The sequence below is a fragment of the Aethalodelphis obliquidens genome, unplaced genomic scaffold (genome assembly GCF_003676395.1).
Source record: "Aethalodelphis obliquidens isolate GAN/ISIS:26980383/991018 unplaced genomic scaffold, ASM367639v1 scaffold30, whole genome shotgun sequence".
NCBI lineage: Eukaryota > Metazoa > Chordata > Mammalia > Artiodactyla > Delphinidae > Aethalodelphis > Aethalodelphis obliquidens.
In genome coordinates this window covers 6059269-6067020 of record NW_020837974.1, presented here as the reverse complement: position 1 = coordinate 6067020, position 7752 = coordinate 6059269, and the positions used below count along the sequence as shown (strand labels likewise).

At 42.5% G+C, this 7752-nt stretch overlaps 1 long non-coding RNA gene across 1 annotated transcript; it reads right to left on the bottom strand.

Annotated features, from left to right (window-relative positions):
• Positions 1–21: 21 nt before the first annotated feature.
• LOC113630470 (uncharacterized) lies at positions 22–6391 on the bottom strand. Its single transcript, XR_003436988.1, has 3 exons — positions 5645–6391; positions 5243–5447; positions 22–1320 (listed from the first exon to the last, which is right to left on the bottom strand). It is a non-coding gene; the product is annotated as an uncharacterized LOC113630470 (long non-coding RNA).
• Between the last annotated feature and the right edge of the window lie 1361 nt (positions 6392–7752).

Below are 7752 nucleotides of genomic sequence, written 5' to 3'. Positions count from 1 at the left end.
TGCAGCACAGCCAAAAAACAAAACAATAAAACTGGATTTAAATTTAAAAAAAAAAGTTACTTAATAGAAATGTCATAGGTTGTTGTGTCCAGTCTCCCTGGGTCCCTTTACCTTCATTTCCCCGAGTTAAGTCAAGGCAGATGGAAGGCATAGAAGTTTTACTCTGTGGTCCCCCAGGCTGGAGACCATCTTCTGGATCGTGAACGATTTAAGAATGCCTTTCTTGGTTTCATAATGAAAAATCACCTGAGATTATATAGACGTTTTAAAAATAAAGTAAGGGCTACCCACTAGTACTACTGAGATATTAAGAATTACCGAAATTTACCCAGAAACTAAAATTAGTGTGCTACTAGGTTCTACTGAGAGTTCAAAGTCAATGTTCAGAGCAGATGCTGTTACTGCCCTGGCCCCCTGCCCCCGGCCTTTCCCCTGCCGTGTGCTTCATCCGACTTGCACCATCTGTGTCTCCTGGGCTGCGGGCTTTTTCGAAAACCACGAAAGACCACTGCTCTGGGGGCAGCCCTCAACCACGCTTGATGGGATTTTGACGAATACCAGGTCTCCCTCTCCCCTAGGGTGGAACATCTGTGAAGCATGTGTTTCACACTGTTTTCAGAGTCTTTCCATGGGATGACGCACATTCACTCTCCGTGGTAGCTGCTTTATTAGCTGTCTGCCCTTCTCTGTGTCCCTTCTAACTCCCCTACCAGTATTTCAACACCTCTTCTCCTCACGAGTAAACTGCTGCTGTTAGACCCTCTCATGTTAATCAAATCTCTTGATTTGATTATTTTCTTGTCCTTACCAGTTCCGTGATTTCTTACCCAGCACGTAAAAACAAAGTTCTATTGGGAATGATAAGAAAGCAAGTGGCACCCCATAAAATAAAGGAAACTTCAGCTTTGCAGCAGGAAAATAATGAGTGTTAGATTATATACTGGGTTCGGTATCAGTACTTGTGTACCAAGCGGCAGGAACTGGCTGGAAGGAAAGGCTGCCAAACTCTATTTCCCCGAACAAAATTAAGAAGTCGAGGCCTCTGACAAGAGGAAATAAGCCAATGAGAGAGAATTCTTGCTCACAACCACCTCTGGAGTTGGGGACCTGTGAGAGCAGATCCAGGCTTGAGTACACAGTCTGGCTCAGACTACTGAATCTACTTTGTGTAGATGATGTACATGCTTCCAGCTTCCCAGAAAGAGAGGGTACAGCTAAGGATCCAGAGGTAACATGGAAATGCCTACCTTCAGCCACATCTGTTCCAAGGAGGAGAAAAGAGCTGCACTCTTCAATACGGCAGCCACTAGCCATATGAGCCTATTTAAATTAAAATTTTAAAAAGTTAAAAAACTTCCTCAAATCAAAAGCCACATTTCAAGATCAGCACAATTATAGAACACTCCCATCAGCCCAGGCTTGTTGGACAGCACTGCTGGAGAAACCCTAAGGACTTCTTATGGAGGAACAAGGGAGCTTGTATTTGGTGCCACTTCCTTCTCTACGACTAAATTAAATGGCCTTCCTTTCCCTTTATAAATGGCCCCTATAAAATGTTTTATTTGCTGAAAATATTTTTTTCAGTAGAATTCCTGGGACACAAAGGAGGGGAGGGGTGGAGCTGGTCTAGGAGACTTGCTGAACTAATTTGCCTTGGGAGAATGGGGTCCCCAGCTCAAGAGTGCCGGCGTGCAGGGCAGGCTTCCTGCCTTCCGCAGAGGCTAGACGGTCACCAGGCCAGGAGCACAGATCAGCGATGTCGTCGTCAGTGTATGGTCGTGTTTGTCAGTGTTTAGCAGTAGGGCAGGAGCTCCAAACTAGCCCTCCAGGGAAGGTAATGGAGAAGAAACACTCAAGTTTTGGCTTTTCTATTTAGCTAAGGGGCTGGACCCACTGTCCTCCATCCTGGCCACACAGGGGAATCATTAGCTCATACTGCAAAGGTCAGAAGAGTCTAGAATACTCCACTGGACTAGAAAAGGTGCACCTTTTTTTGACAAGACCAGTGAAGCTTTTTACACCATATTTAAATCAAGGTGAAAAATAAATAATACAAATGTTATTTCCTTCTTTAGCTAATAATGCTAAACTATAAATGAAAAAACAGACTGTGTTAAAATTCAAATGACTAAAAATAAGATATAAAAATTGTTCAGTGCTTTCATTTTCTCCTCTTTTTTACACACTTGGATTACAGTTCACTAAAATGTCACATAACATGGTCACATGACTAGTATGCAGCTCACACCTTTGACAACACCTGTGTCGGTCTAGATCTTATTCCAAGTTCACACTCAACTGTAGCTTTTATCCAGGTGGCTTCTCCTGCCAACATTTCTTAGCTGGTAGAAATGAGGAGGGGAAGCATAAAGGAAAATACTACATGAAATTCTACATTTTAGAATAAAATAGTAATAGATGACTTCCTGTCAAAATATACATTTTCAGGTAAGTTCTTAGATTTTTTTCAAGTAAATGTATGGTCAGTTATTTGTGTCATTATCACAAATGGATACTTCCCCCACTTCCATTTCCAAGTGCATATTGCCAATATAAATGACTCAGTAGTGATACTGTTATTCTGAAATAATTTCCAAATTGCAAAAATAATACAGAGAATCCTTTACACCATCTACCCACATTTACCAAATTTAACATTCTTCCAAGTCTCTCTCGGGAACTAATTTACAGCAGTTTGAATAAACTGGATCTATTTATATACAGAAACATAAATCAATCTTAAAACGGCAAATCAAGTTCCAATATGACAGAATATAATATGTCTGCATGAAATTTTAAATCCTGCAACACTACATATATTGTTTATGGATACAAGATCTTGTGGTATAAAATGGGGAAAAGAAGGACACAATTTCAGTATAGTTATTCCTTCTGATGAGGGAAAGGAATGGGAGTCTTTACAGTACATATTATTTTATTTCTTAAAATGATATGAGGGATTTCCCTGGTGGTGCAGTGGATAAGACTCTGCACTCCCAATGCAGGGGGTACGGGTTCGATACCTAGTCAGGGAACTAGATCCCACATGCATGCCACAACTAAGGAGCCCGTGTGCTGCAACTAAGGAGCTGGCAAGCCGCAACTAAGAAGCCTGTGAGCCACAACTAAGGAGCCTGCCTGCCACAACTAAGACCCAGTGCAACCAAATAAATAAATATATATATATATATTTTTAAAAAAAGATATGAAACAAATATGTTAAGAATTGATTAATCTGGTGCATATGTGAATGTTCTTTAAAATCAATCTCTATTGTCTATACTTGTCTGTATGTTAGCAATATTTTACAGTAAACTTGTCCATGTTTCTTGTGAAATAATATCATAATTCAAAAGTATCTGGGGATATATGACAGTAAATGATAATGAAAAGAACACCCATGCGTCCTCATACTAGGTAAGAAATAGATCATTTTCAGAATCACAAAAGCCTCTTATATTCTGTCCAATCTCCTCTCCCTCCCTCTTCACCAAAGGTTAACAAATATTCTGAGTTTTATGTTAATCTTTCCCTTGTATTATGTAGACGTACCACCTATCTATTTATGTCTGGATGATGTATTACTTAGTTCTGCTTTTTCAGAACTTTACATACATGGAGTCATACTCTTTCACTGCACATGTGTTTTGAGAATCATGCATCTTTCTGTGTAGCTGTGGTTCAACCACATTCACTGACAATAAGTATCCCACTGCAGGAATACAGCACAATTTATGAATCTATTCTTTTGTTGATGGGTTTTCAGGATGTTTCCAGTCTGGGGCTTTTATAAAGCAGCATGTCAACATGCCTCTTGGTTCCCTGTGAAAAAAAACTAGAAATAAGATATATACGTGTTCAACAAGTATGGCCAGGGACTTCCCTGGCGTTCCAGTGGTTAAGACTCCATGCTTCCAATGCAGGGGGCACAGGTTCGATCCTTGGTTGGGGAACTAAGATCCCACATGCCATGTGGCATGGCTAAAAAACAAGTATGGCGAACTGTTTTCCCTAATAAATGTAACAACTTACACACTCAACAGCAGATGAGAGTTTCCACTATTCTATATCTTTATCGGTACTTGATACTGACGGATTTTGAAAGATTTGATAATCTTTTGTGAAATCGTATCCAATTGTGGTTTAATGTGCTTTTCTCTTATTACTAATGTAGTTGAGCACCTTTTCATCTTCCTGGGCTGTGCTTCCCATTTTGTTTGTCTTTTCGTGATATAGTGTAGTTGAATTTATCAATTTTCTACAGTTAGTAATTTTTGAGTCTTGTTGTAGATTGCTACCAGTTTATCAAAAATTTGTTTTTCTCCTTCCTGGACACACAGCTAGACAACACTTTGCAGCTTGTATTGTTAAATGCAGCTAGGTGACCGAGTTCTAACCAGTGGACTATAGTGAAGATGATGTGTGCCACTTCTTGGCCTGGCCCATAAAGCCCTGTCACACGTCCGTGTTCTCTTCTCCCAGTTGACTAGGTTAGAAAATCCCCAAGGAGGTCTCGGAAGCCACGTCTGAAGATGCCAGGGCTGCCATCAGATTGACTGCTCAGAGGAGAGCCTTCCTGTCAGTCATGTATATCTGCCTTACACTGTTATAGGAGTAAAAAGTGAACTTATAGGGGCTTCCCTGGTGGTCCAGCGGTAAAGAATCCACCTTCCAACGCAGGGGATGCAGGTTCAAGCCCTGGTTGGGGAACTAAGATCCCACATGCCACGGGGCAACTAAGCCCATGCCACAGCGAAACAGCCCGCGTGCCGCAAACTACAGAGCCCATGCGCCCTGGAGACCTTGCGCCACAGCTAGAGAGAAGCCCGCACTACAATCAAAGATCCCACATGCCTCAACAAAGACCCCACATGCTGCAACTAAGACCCAATGCAGCCCCAAAAATAAAATAGATAAATAAAATAAATAAATATTTTAAAAATTCATTAAAAAAAGAAAAACTGCTATTGTGTTTGAGCAGCTAGACCTTTGTAGGTCTATTTGTTACAGCTGTTATCATTAAACTGACTTAATACATGTTTAAGATATTCTTCATTAAATTTGAGATTAGAACAATACCTCCTGCATTTTCTTTTCCAAAAGAACTGCAGAATTTCAACAAAGAACTGGATGGATTATTGGGCTGTAACCAAAAGCTAAGCGATATAGCCTGGCAAGTGGGGCTCGGACAATTAAAAATCATTAAAATGGGGGGCCCAATTATGATAAGCCCTTTGCTCACCAAAAAGAATCCAGCGTGGGTTCTGAAGGGGACAGGATGCCAAGACAGATGTTCTAGTCCAATCATTCAAAGTGGCAATGCAATCTCTGCTCACCAAGATGAATAGCCACGGAGGCCCCCAAGCCATGCTGTGATCATCCAATGATCCTACATCCACTGTGACACCTGCTGGGGCAACACCGCTTACCGCAGACTGTTCAGAATCCTGCCAGAAGATAAGCTTGTGAGAAGCAAGGGCTCAACCGCTCCACCTCGGCTGACTGCACCGCACCTGCCTGGTAGACAGCCCCACCCCGAACCCTCGTTAGAACAGATGCTTGCTACACTGCTGGGGTTACTGGAAGGGCACAGACCCTGCCCCTGCAGTTCCCACCCCAGAGGCCCCAGGAGCTTCCCTTTTACCTCTGTGCCATTGTCCTGGAGACTGAAGTTCCAAGCAGGAACTAGGACCTTCCAGAATAGAGCTCAGAAATTTTATAAACAAAGATGAGCTAAGACAATAGATTTAAATGACTTTATAACTCCTCTCCCAGTTCCCATCAGGTGTTCTATCACTTTGTTAACAAAAACCTAGATTTACCATTTTGCAAGGCGCTGTGCTAGGTGCTATGGGAAAACACAGATAGTGACAAGATAGTTCCCAACTGTTCTGGGCTGAATTGTGTGCCCCTCGCAAAACCCATGCACTGGAAGCCCTAACCCCCAGTGTGGCTGTATTTGGAGACAGAGCACTTAAGGAGGTGATTAAGGTTAAATAAGGTCATAAGGGTGTTATCCTCAAGGATAGGAATGGTGTCCTTATAAGAAGAGGAAAGAGACACCAGGAGTGCACAGGCACAGAGGAAAGTCCACAGTGAGAAGTCAGCCGTAGGCAAGCCCAGGAGAGGGCTCAGAGAAACCGACCCTGTGGACACCTCAGAAAATGCTAGTGTCTTGGTTTTGTCTCCAATTCCTTTCCTAATCGATCTCATCACTTAGGTTAAGTCAAAGCACAAAGCTAGGCTGGGAGTGAGTGAGGGAAACGTGGGAGTGGGCATCTGCCCACATCCTGCAGGGGGTAGTAACTACGCATCTCTAGTCCCCTACGCTACCCGCAGCCGGAAACTCTGAGTCGCGGGGCTGGTGCGGAAACGAAAAACCTGCAGACGATACAACAACCTGTAGCACAAATAGAACGAGTTCCGGAAAGCTTACCGGAACCCCGTCACGGTTCCGCCCCCCCGGAACTCCACCCCTATTGGTGTTCTCTAGGAATCCAGGAGGTCTCGCTGTCTCGGTGGTTCCTCTATAAATCTAGGGAATTTAACCTCCTCCTCAGTTGAGGAAAAAGACCAAGATTTAGCGGCACGTCCTCACTAATGGGATAGAAGTAAGGAATTGATGGGGAATCTAGCCTCCTGGGTGGAAGGTGCAGGTCACAAGTTTTGAGAGCTAGCACATGGGTGTCTCTTTCTAATTGTTCCTTCTGCAGGGAAAGGACTCCAAGCTGATGACATTGACCTGGTCGCACTCAGATGGCTCTGATACTTTTGTGAAAACAACAACAAAAAATTGATAGAATCAATCACAGTCTTCCTCCCAGCCCCAATACCGTAGCAAACATTTCTGTAGAATTCAACCAACGTGCTCTGGGCACGCATTTAGTGATGTGATTGGAATGCAGATTCTACTGTCCTGTTCCTTTTCTGCCTTTAGTCCTTTACAATATTTTAATGTTAAAAAACGATAACGAAACAGCGTCTTGAGCAAACAGATTTTGCTCCAACTTGCCGCAAAATTGAGGAAACAAAATACATGACCCTAACGTTTTGTTACCCTTTCCTTTCAGAGGTTTAGAAGGTAAGGTGATGATGGATGTGATGACTGAAAGGCAGAAAAGAACTTCACAGTCTGATGTTCAAATCATAACACTCCTCTTTTTTCTGCAACCACGAGATGTATGACCCCGGATCAGCATAGTTTTCAGCTCACTAAGAAGTTTCTGGCAATCAGAGCTGTTTTTAAATGGAAGAGGCTGCCCTGGGAAGCAACGAGCTCCCCATCAGTGGAAGGATTTCATGCAGAAACTGGATAATCAGATGCCAGGAAATGTTTTCTCCAGCTCAACAAAGTAATTATACACTTGGTGCTGCACATACCTACAACTGAATGGCGATTCCTCCATTGGGTGGGAGGAATGATCGAACCCTTTACAATTCTAAGATTCTATTACTGTATGACTTTATCATATCTTGGATCAAAACTGTCTTTCACACAAACTGACAAGAACAGCATTTCATCACTTTGTAATGTTTGATGTTTAATCATCTAAGACATAGTAGATTTTGGTGCTTAAGAGCTTAGCTTTTGGAGACAAAGTGATCTTGGTTCAAATGCTCGTTCTGCCACTTATTGGCTGTGTGACCTCGGGCAAGTGAATCAACTATTCTGAACCTCAAGTTTTTCCCAACTGTAAAATGAGGGCGCTAAGAAGTGAAACCACCTCATAATGTGAGGATTAAGTGAGGTGA